The sequence below is a fragment of the Schistocerca americana genome, chromosome 5, assembly GCF_021461395.2.
Source record: "Schistocerca americana isolate TAMUIC-IGC-003095 chromosome 5, iqSchAmer2.1, whole genome shotgun sequence".
Lineage (NCBI taxonomy): Eukaryota > Metazoa > Arthropoda > Insecta > Orthoptera > Acrididae > Schistocerca > Schistocerca americana.
Window position 1 is genome coordinate 281,129,619 of NC_060123.1, and position 12,464 is coordinate 281,142,082.

Here is a 12,464-nt window from a genome sequence, read left to right on the forward strand (position 1 = left end):
GCATCGCGTAAAAATTTGAAATAAATCGGTCGAGAACTTCCCCAGATTTTTGCTAACGACATTCTCATTTATTTTCAGATATATATATATATATATATATATATATATATATATATATACATGCAATACATATTTTATTTTAAAAAAAAAACGTGTAGCCTATGATCATCCGAACGTTTATTAGCGTATCGTGTAAAATTCTGAAGTACATCAGTAGTGAACTTCGAGATTTTTGATAACAATGTGAAACAATGTCTTGTCTTATTATAGCAGCTAGATAGCAATAGGTATTGGCTCATAAAGTCATATTCGAATTAGTAGGACTGAAGAATTGTGCTTTCCCTCATTGTGTAAGTGAACAAATCCTTGAGTAATTCTTTTCGGAATATACCTTCACTGTTTTATACTAAGAGGCACCCACCTGCGTTGCTCATACTGTGGCATCAAGCAGTCAGGCCTGCAAGATGAGTGGTCTGCCAGGCGAGTGGATTTATTCTCATTTATCGAGTAACATCAATGACTGATTATGAGCTCTAGTACTCACAATTAAGCTACAAATTAGTCTCCTGTTTGAATATTACGCAACGAAAATGGATAACGCAAATCTGACTATTAGGAATTTACACAAGTCTGATTGTTCACTACGATCTGGCAGTACTGCATTTTTTTTCTTACCCAACGGCTTTGTTCAACACGTGGCCATCGCACTGAATATGAATGGCGCACACATTATAAATTCTGGATATCATGACTACACACTGTTCGAAGAACAAGGCCACCAATCTTTTTCTTTTCACTATCTTTTTTATTCCGATAAATTCTATCATGATTCAAAGATAACCTAAACACACCATTACATTTTATACAACAATTACACATGCGAAACTCCGCCCAGTGGGCATGGCTTTACATTGGTGATTCTCTATCTTAAGGTCTCGTAATTACGAGGGCAGTTCAATAAGTAATGCAATACATTTTTTTTCTCGGCCAATTTTGGTTTAAAAAACCGGAAATTTCTTGTGGAATATTTTCAAACATTCCCGCTTCGTCTCGTATAGTTTCATTGACTTCCGACAGGTGGCAGCGCTGTACGGAGCTGTTAAAATGGCGTCTGTAACGGATATGCGTTGCAAACAACGGGCAGTGATCGAGTTTCTTTTGGCGGAAAACCAGGGCATCTCAGATATTCATAGGCGCTTGCAGAATGTCTACGGTGATCTGGTAGTGGACAAAAGCACGGTGAGTCGTTGGGCAAAGTGTGTGTCATCATCGCCGCAAGGTCAAGCAAGACTGTCTGATCTCCCGCGTGCGGGCCGGCCGTGCACAGCTGTGACTCCTGCAATGGCGGAGCGTGCGAACACACTCGTTCGAGATGATCGACGGATCACCATCAAACAACTCAGTGCTCAACTTGACATCTCTGTTGGTAGTGGTGTCACAATTGTTCACCAGTTGGGATATTCAAAGGTTTGTTCCCGCTGGGTCCCTCGTTGTCTAACCGAACACCATAAAGAGCAAAGGAGAACCATCTGTGCGGAATTGCTTGCTCGTCATGTGGCTGAGGGTGACAATTTCTTGTCAAAGATTGTTACAGGCGATGAAACATGGGTTCATCACTTCGAACCTGAAACAAAACGGCAATCAATGGAGTGGCGCCACACCTACTCCCCTACCAAGAAAAAGTTTAAAGCCATACTCTCAGCCAGTAAAGTCATGGTTACAGTCTTCTGGGACGCTGAAGAGGTTATTCTGTTCGATGTCCTTCCCCATGGTCAAACGATCAACTCTGAAGTGTATTGTGCTACTCTTCAGAAATTGAAGAAACGGCTTCAGCGTGTTCGTAGGCACAAAAATCAGAACGAACTTCTCCTTCTTCATGACAACGCAAGACCTCACACAAGTCTTCGCACCCGAGAGGAGCTCACAAAACTTCAGTGGACTGTTCTTCCTCATGCACCCTACAGCCCCGATCTCGCACCGTCGGATTTCCATATGTTTGGCACAATGAAGGACGCAATCCGTGGGACGCACTACGCGAATGATGAAGAAGTTATTGATGCAGTACGACGTTGGCTCCGACATCGACCAGTGGAATGGTACCGTGCAGGCATACATGCCCTCATTTCAAGGTGGCGTAAGGCCGTAGCATTGAATGGAGATTACGCTGAAAAATAGTGTTGTGTAGCTAAAAGATTGGGGAATAACCTGGTGTATGTCAATGCTGAATAAAACAACCCCTGTTTCAGAAAAAAAATGTGTTGCATTACTTATTGAACTGCCCTCGTATTTAAAGCTACAGTGCACTTTCTGGATAGGATGGTGGATCTTTTGCTATATCTCACACTTCGACTCTCACACCCATCATCACGAAAATTTACTCCAGACCGAGCGGTACAAAAAGGAACATGCATAACCCACTGCCTCTGAACCTATCTTGCTACTCTCCCAAGCAAACCGCACATACTTAAATTAAATGAAATACATCACACTGGCAACAGAGAATACATCACAAAGAATAGTCACAACGTTAGAATCACTTCACTTTCAGCTTTCCCACGTCACTTAGTATTCATCCCAGTTGCACACGACACTGCCCCACTTCGTAGCTTTTCTTTCCTTCTACGAATTCTGGAGGATATATGCACGTCTTCCTGTGCAATGCAAGCCAAGTGGCGTTGCTGGATAGACGTCTGACTCACCTTGCTTCTCTCTCAGAGTATCAGAGTTTGAATCTAGCGTCACACAGAAACATAACACGCAAAGTAATATTAAGATCATATTCGTCACACACGTGAGTCCTCAAATGATACCTTGGACGAATACTTCTCTTTATCCTTTGTCTCATACACAGATTGAGACTCACACAGTACTCACCACGTGGAAGTGCTCGTCTCACACTTCGACTCTCACACCCATCATCACGAAAATTTACTCCAGACCGAGCGGTACAAAAAGGAACATGCATAACCCACTGCCTCTGAACCTATCTTGCTACTCTCCCAAGCAAACCACACATACTTAAATTAAATGAAATACATCACACTGGCAACAGAGAATACATCACAAAGAATAGTCACAACGTTAGAATCACTTCACTTTCAGCTTTCCCACGTCACTTAGTATTCATCCCAGTTGCACACGACACTGCCCCACTTCGTAGCTTTTCTTTCCTTCTACGAATTCTGGAGGATATATGCACGTCTTCCTGTGCAATGCAAGCCAAGTGGCGTTGCTGGATAGACGTCTGACTCACCTTGCTTCTCTCTCAGAGTATCAGAGTTTGAATCTAGCGTCACACAGAAACATAACACGCAAAGTAATATTAAGATCATATTCGTCACACACGTGAGTCCTCAAATGATACCTTGGACGAATACTTCTCTTTATCCTTTGTCTCATACACAGATTGAGACTCACACAGTACTCACCACGTGGAAGTGCTCGTCTCACACTTCGACTCTCACACCCATCATCACGAAAATTTACTCCAGACCGAGCGGTACAAAAAGGAACATGCATAACCCACTGCCTCTGAACCTATCTTGCTACTCTCCCAAGCAAACCACACATACTTAAATTAAATGAAATACATTACACTGGCAACAGAGAATACATCACAAAGAATAGTCACAACGTTAGAATCACTTCACTTTCAGCTTTCCCATGTCACTTAGTATTCATCCCAGTTTCACACGACACTGCCCCACTTCGTACCTTTTCTTTCCTTCTACGAATTCTGGAGGATATATGCACGTCTTCCTGTGCAATGCTAGCCAAGTGGCGTTGCTGGATAGACGTCTGACTCACCTTGCTTCTCTCTCAGAGTATCAGAGTTTGAATCTAGCGTCACACAGAAACATAACACGCAAAGTAATATTAAGATCATATTCGTCACACACGTGAGTCCTCAAATGATACCTTGGACGAATACTTCTCTTTATCTTTTGTCTCATACACAGATTGAGACTCACACAGTACTCACCACATGGAAGTGCTCGTCTCTAATTTCAAGTCCTGCACACGCCATTTCTTAAATATTTCCAACTTATAGTACACACGCCAGTAATTCAGCTTAACTTTAGCACTCGGAAGTATTTCGACTAAGTACTAGCACTCACAAGTATTTCAACTTATTGCTACACGTGGTTTCATTGTGAGCGTGGGTCACTTCCAAAGATTACTACGATCCCCTTAATATTACCTACCTGTCATTTAATTCTCCCCCCAAAAGCTCCTGAAACAGAGAAATAATTATTCCAAACTACTCTTTAAGTATTTCACATGCATACCATTCCCTCCACTCTTTTGTCTTTACGGAGCACACCTAAGACAGGTCTTACCAACACATGATCCAGTGCCAGAGTGCTGAAACATGGCCGTTCTTCCGGTCATCTCGCTCCTCCGCCGAGGTGGGGGAGCACCATGCTACCGTATTGGTCACCCACATTTCAGGCGCTCAAAGCTCAGGTAAATTTCATCTCTTTGGTTCCACCAAAAGTGACCAAAGGACCGTCTCAAAGATGATCATATATTGCACATTCACTATCTGCGGTCAGCAGTGGCCATACAGTCATTCATTTCACAGATCTCACCAAATTGGCTGTAGAGATTTATTTTGTGGGAGTGCACATGTGATCAATTAAAGACATAAATTATCCTTCTTTCCTACACTGGTATCCGGCTTCAGTGTATTAAGTGAAATTGAGTTATTGTTACAAAAAATATGTTGTTCTGACAAGAATAACGAAGAATGTTGTATCTATTTTCAATGTCGGGTGGTACTGTACCCTTTCAAGTGTTGTTTAAAAAAAGTACTGTATATAATCTATACCTGTGTGAATTTTATTAGAGTATTGCGTAAAAATTTGAAATAAATCAGTCGAGAAATTTCCCAGATTTTTGCTAACGACATTCTCATTTATTTGAAAGATATATATATTTATATACAATACATATTTTTTTTAAAAAAACGTGTAGCCTATGGTCATCCGAACGTTTATTAGCGTATCGTGCAAAAATCTGAACTACATCGGTAGTGAACTTCGAGATTTTTGGTAACAATGTGAAATTATTAAAGCAGCTAGATAGGAATTGGTATTGGCTCGTAAAGTCATATTCGCATTAGTAGGAGTGAAGAATTGTGTAAATGAACAAATCCGTAAGTAATTTTCTTCGGAATATGTTTTCACTGTTTCATGCATCCATTCGCATCGGTAGGAATGAAGAACTGTGCTTTCCCTCATTGTGTAGATGAACAAATCCGTGAGTAATTCCCTTCTGACCATACTTTCACTGTTTCATGCATTCTCTCTCTTTTTTCGTGTCATACCATCCTGTCCCAGTTGTAAGGGCTTGGGCAAATTATTATGTATTAATTTTTTTGCATTAACGTATCACGTGGATAAATATTTCTTATGAGTGTGAACAGCTTGATTTTTCTTCTACTATCAATAAACTATGCTATCCGCGTGTTTCAATTTGAATATCCATTACAAAATCCTTATAATAAAATTCTAATTAAAAGGTTAATACACACTCTTCTACATAGTAATACGACATATCATATTTCATTCCAGCGGGTTTATGATCGCTTATCAGTAATTGTTCAGGGAGAGTTTGGGTGTAAGAAAAGAACGCTCATTCAAAGAAGTTTCTCTTCTCTACGCATTTGCTCCCATCGGTATCGGCACACTGCATCTTTGTGTTCGTAGTTTTGTGCTCTCCGCTGCGCATGTGTGTTGTTTTAGTCATCGGTCTTCTGACTGGTCAGATGCAGCCCGCCTCGAATTCCTCTTCTGTGCCAGTCATTTCATCTCAAAATAGCACTTTCAACGTACGTTCTCAGTTATCAGGTGGATGTATTCCGATCTCCGTCTACCGCTACAAATTTTACCCTCTACAGCTCGCTCTAGTACACATGTTACAGGACACGTATACAGGGTGTTAGGGGTATAAGTGCAGATATTTTTATTGGTGACTGAGGACTGTGCACCGAGCAACATTACACCAGTATTTACCGCATTTTTAGACTAAAAATTATAGCTATTAGGAGTAGTCTGTTTTTAAGTTGGTTGGTACCTCCAAGTAGACGTAGAAAGAGCAAGCCATTAATGTTTGTTTACCCCTGGATAGCAAGTCAGGTCCTGAAGTGTGGACATGTGGATGCAAAACGGTTAGTCTATACTGACAAGCCTAGACCACTCAGTGGCGCAGTTACGACGGTGCAGAAAACATCAGGTAGTAATTATGTGACGCGTTCCTGGGAAGATGCTACTGTTAGACGCACTGAAGTGGGTACATATTAAGGTACCACTGATCACAATATCTGCACTTATACAGCAACAATTATTGAACTATATGAAATAAAATCGCCATAACTTCTAAACGATGTGCATTAGGACGTTCAAACTGCAAGGCTGGCCTCGGGGAATGATGGAAATTATTATGGTATGTATGGCTTGGTTTAGCGACAAAGCCTACTCTCATATGGATAGGTTCGACAATAAGCAAAACTGGCGCATGTGGGAGACTGAGAATCCGCATTCCGCGATCAAGAAGTCTCTTCACCCTCAATGGGTGACTGTGTGGTGTGCAGTGTCCAGTCACGGAATAATCGGTGCGATATTCCCTAATGAAACGGTGACTACCGAAAGGTACTTGAAAGTTTTGGAAGATGATTTCAATCCCAGTATTCAAAGTGACCCTGATTTCGACAAGATGTGGTTCATACAAGACGGAGCTCGACCCATCGAAGCAGGAGAGTGTCTGATGTCTTGGAAGAGCTCTTTGGGAACCGCATTCTGGCTGTGTGGTGCGCAGATGCCACTGGGAAGGGCCACCATATTCTTCGGATGTGAACACATGCGACTCCTTCTTGTGAGGCTATATTAAAGACAAGATGTACAGCAATAGCTCCAAAACCATTGCTGAGCTGAAAACAGCAGGGGCAACAGTCTGGATGATTGACTGATATGGCCCTGTAACATTAACCAAAACGGCCTCGCTGTGCTGGTACTGCAAACAGCTGAAAGCAAGGGGAAACTTCTGCCGTAATTTTTCCCGAGGGCACGCAGATTTACTGTATGGTTAAATGATGATTGCTTCCTCCTGGGTAAAATATTCCGGACGTAAAATAGTCCCCCATTCGGATCTCCGGGCGGGGACTACTCAGGAGGACGTTGTTATCAGGAGAAAGAAAACTGGCGTTCTGCGGATCGGAGCGTGGAAAGTCAGATCCCTCAATCGGGCAAGTAGGTTAGAAAATTTAAAAAGGGAAATGGATAGGTTAAAGTTAGATATAGTGGGAATTAGTGAAGTTCGGTGGCAGGAGGAACAAGACTTCTGGTCAGGTGAATACAGGGTTATAAATACAAAATCAAATAGGGGTAATGCAGGAGTAGGTTTAATAATGAATAAAAAATAGGAGAGCGGGTAAGCTGCTACAAACAGCATAGTGAACGTATTATAGTGGCCAAGATAGACACGAAGCCGACGCCTACTACAGTAGTACAAGTTTATATGCCAACTAGCTCTGGAGATGACGAAGAAATTGAAGAAATGTATGATGAGATTAAAGAAATTATTCAGATAGTGAAGGGAGACGAAAATTTAGTAGTTATGGGGGACTGGAATTTGATAGTAGGAAAAGGAAGAGAAGGAAACGTAGTAGGTGAATATGGATTGGGGGTAAGGAATGAAAGAGAAAGCCGCCTGGCAGAATTTTGCAGAGAGCATAAATTAATCATACATAACACTTGTTTTAAGAAACATGAAATAAGGTTGTGTACGTGGAAGAGGCCTGGAGACACTGGAAGGCTTCAGATTGATTATATAATGGTAAGACGGAGATTTAGGAACCATGTTTTCCAGGGCAAGATGTGGACTCTGCCCACAATCTGTTGGTTATGAACTGTAGATTAAAACTGAAGAAACTGGAAAAAAGTGGAAAATTAAATAGATGGGTCCTGGATAAACTGAAAGAACCAGAGGTTGTAGAGAGTTTCAGAGAAAGCATTAGGGAATGATTGACAAGAACTGGGGAAAGAAATACAGTAGAAGAAGAATGGGTAGCTTTGACAGGAAATAGTGAAGGCAGCAGAGGATCAAGCAGGTAAAAAGACGAAGGCTTGTAGAAATCCTTGGGTAACAGAAGAGATATTGAATTTAATTGATGAAAGGAGAAAATATAAAACTGCAGTAAGTGAAGCACATAAAAAGGAGTACAAATGTCTCAAAAATGAGATCGACAGGAAGTGCAAAACCGCTAAGCAGAGATGGCTAGAGGACGAATGTAGGGACGTAGAGCCATAGACATTGCCTACAGGACAATTAAAGAGATCTTTGGAGAAAAGAGAACCACTCGCATGAATATCAAGCGCTCAGATGGAAAAGCAGTTTTAAACAAAGAAGGGAAGGCAGAAAGGTGGAAGAAGTATATAGAGGGTCTATACAAGAGCGATGTACTTGAGGGCAATTTTATTGAAATGGAAGAGGACGTAGATGAAGATGAAATGGGAGATATGTTACTGCATCAAGAATTTGACAGAACACTGAAAGACCTAAATCGAAACAAGGCCCCGGGAGTAGAATTACTGATAGGCTTGGGAGAGCTAGCCCTAACAAAACTCAGCATCTGGTGACCAACATGTACGAGACAGGTGAAATACACTCAGACATAATAATTCCAATCCCAAAGAAATCAAGTGTTGACGGGTGTGAAAATTACCAAACTATCAGCTTAATAAGTCACGGCTGCAAAATATGAATTCTTTACCGACGAATGGAAAACTGATAGAAGCCGACCTCGGGGAAGATCAGTATGGATTCCGTAGAAATGCTGGAACCCTTGAGACAATACTGACTCTACGACTTATCTCAGAAGACAGATTAAGGAAAGGCAACCTACGTTTCTAGCATTTGTAGACTTGGAGAAAGCTTTTGACTGTGTTGATTGGAATACTCTCTTTCAAATTCTGAAGGTGTCGGGGATCAAATACAGGGAGCGAAAGGCTATTTACAATTTGTACAGAAGACAGATGGCAGTTATAAGCGTTGAGGGGAACGAAAGAGAAGCAGCGGTTAAGAAGGGGGTGAGACAGGATTGTAGCCTGTCTCCTCTGTAATTCAATCTGTATATTGAACAAGCAGTAAAGGAAACAAAAGAAAAATTTGGAGTAGGAATTAAAATCCATAGAAAAGAAATAAAAGCTTTGAGATTTGCCGACGATAATGTAATTTTGTTAGAGACAGCAAAGTACCTGGAAGAGCAGTTGAACAGAATGGACAGTGTCTTGAACATCAACAAAAAGAAAATGAGGATAACGAAATGTAGTCGAATTAAATCAAGTGATGCTGACGGAATTAGATTAGGAAATGAGACACTTAAATAGTAAATGGGTTTTGCTATTTGGGGAGCAAAAAACTGATGATGGTCGAGGTAGAGAGGGTATAAAATGTAGATTGGCAATGGCAAGAAAAGCGTTTCTGAAGAAGAGAAATTTTTTAACATCGAGTATAGGTTTTAAGTGTCAGGAAGTCTTTTCTGAAAGTATTTGTATGGAGTGTAGCCATGTATGGAAGTGAAACATGGACGATAAATAGTTTGGACAAGAAGAGAATAGAAGCTTTCGAAATGTGGTGCTGTAGAAGAATGCTGAAGATTAGATGGGTAGACCACAACAACAACAACAACAAGTGCAATGGACAACAAAGAATCAGACCCTGCTGCAGAATACTTTTTAAGGTTTCATTCACAAAATATGCGCAAATGGAATAAGAGTTCGTTTGTCCCGGCGAGGATTTTATGCAACTACAAGAAAATCATGTAGGGCTTCACTAGGATCTGAGGTTCTTACTTGTTGGAATAATCCATTCCATAATTAGGGGGAAAATTTCCTGCGTTGAAAAGGAAAGAAATGAGCATCACTGTAATTTTTGTTATTTATGTGCTTGAACAAGGAAAAATGTGAAAAGAGGTCCTAACAAATTAATACTTCCAGGACACGCAGAATGCATAATTCTATGAACCAGAAACAACCTGGAAACGAGGTCTTACTCGTGAACTGAATAGAATATAGTCACACCACACACACACACACACACACACACACACACACACACACGCACACACAAGCTTTCATAAATTTAGCGCAACGCAAGGAAATGCACCTAATAGCTAATGTCTGAATACTACGCAGTGAATATAGTAGTTTGCAAGTTTGCAAAGACAATGGATTACACTGAATATGTATTAGCCTCCTGCTTGTACAATGGGACTCCCCATTTCTGTAACCAGACTTTTAATATAAGAAGTGGCTAACCATCAAGTGAATCTTTAAAGCTTAGTTCGTCTTTATGCATAAAGTCGTAATCGGAAATGAGTATATGTAGCGTGGTACTTGAAAAACAGCAAGCAGCAATGCAACAGACGTCGGCTACGTTTCTTTACACCTGTAACCTAACAACATGCAGAGAAGAATTGCTTATTACTAATAGTGTTTCGTGGCAACTTAACAGGTAAGTGCCTATTCAACAGTATACTTGTGAATCGCGAAGTTAGTGCACGTGATATTAAAGGACGTCGCCGGTCGTGGTGGCCGAGCGGTTCTAGGCGCTACAGTCTGGAACCGCGCGACCGCTACTGGCATGGATGTGTGTGATGTGCTTAGGAGTTAGGTTTAAGTAGTTTTAAGTTCTAGGCGACTGATGACCTCAGAAGTTAAGTCCTATAGTGCTCATAGCCATTTGAGCCAACAGGACGTCGCCCAAGCAGCGTACCACACTCAAGTGGCCGAAAAACAAAAGCAATGACAATGTTCTTTTTCAAATGAAACTGTGAGATATGAATGAAAAAGCAGTATATTGTTACTAAAGACAGGGAGATATTTTTACACCTCCGTAGCGATTTTTCAGCTTACAATTGCAGGATTTGAAAGTACAAGCAGAAGAACATCGTCTTTGTAACGTATAATTCTCATAGAGAAAACTAGTAGCTATGCTTTAGGAGATGATAATGTCAGTAAATTTACAATATCACGAGGCAAAATAATGTATGAGAGATGTAACAATCAGCTTCTAAATAGTTATAGATTTGTAACCAATGAGCCCCTGTTTCATTGCGCGGCAGCATACGACCCGATACCTGCTCGCGGAGTAGGCTAATCTGCACTAAACAGTGCCAAGCTAACCTCGCCACGAAAACACAGCTTCATCACAGCAAATAAATTGCGATGATCTCACCCTGTTCTTTACACATTGTAGTATCTACTCAACAGTTAGCACAACCAGCCAAAAAAAAGCATACTGTATACAAACCGTGTTCGGCCTCTGCATCCAGAGCCAGAACAAGTAATAGAATGGGTAAATCTTTTCAAACAAAGAAGCCCACACGGCTTGTAGCCCGCGAACGAATTCTATTGGTCGGAAGCAAAACGACTCGCCAAAGACATAAATTTGTCACAGTTACCAAGCAAAAAGGTTGCTACAGAGGTTGCATCGACTCATTGATACCGGTTAGAACATATTCCGATACTGTATAACAAATATATCGCAACTCAGAAAACAGAAGAAATATGGTGAGGAAAATAAAATTTGCTAAATAAACAGGGACCTTTCCATTTTCATATGGATTATACCGATCTGTTACAATCATTTCTTCTGTCTTGCCTATTTGACAACGAATGTAAACGCCGAAACAGTATTCTACTGATAGAATAGGTCGTACTAGCGACTTGCATGCCTCCCAGTACTCTTCCCTTTCACTCGCCTTTCGTATTAGTAATTCCATGTCTTTGTGCCATTTGATAAGGTGTAGTGATGCTACACCAAGATATTTAAACTATCAAACGGGGTAGTGTGTGCCGGGTAGTCCCACACCCACAGTCGCTGTATAACAGTCACAGACGGTGTGGTGTGTCACAAAGAAGACACCAATCAGATTCTCTGCGATGGATGGACATACAGGGTGTTTCAAAAATGACCGGTATATTTGAAACGGCAATAAAAACTAAACGAGCAGCGATAGAAATACACCGTTTGTTGCAATACGCTTGGGCCAACAGTACATTTTCAGGCGGACAAACTTTCGAAATTACAGTAGATACAATTTTCAACAACAGATGGCGCTGCAAGTGATGTGAAAGATATAGAAGACAACGCAGTCTGTGGGTGCGCCATTCTGTACGTCGTCTTTCTACTGTAAGCGTGTGCTGTTCACAACGTGCAAGTGTGCTGTGGACAACATGGTTTATTCCTTAGAACAGAGGATTTTTCTGGCGTTGGAATTCCAACGCCTAGAACACAGTGTTGTTGCAACAAGACGAAGTTTTCAACGGAGGTTTAATGTAACCAAAGGACCGAAAAGCGATACAATAAAGGACTGTTTGAAAAATTTCAACGGACTGGGAACGTGACAGATGAACGTGCTGGAAAGGTAGGGCGACCGCGTACGGCAACCACAGAGGGTA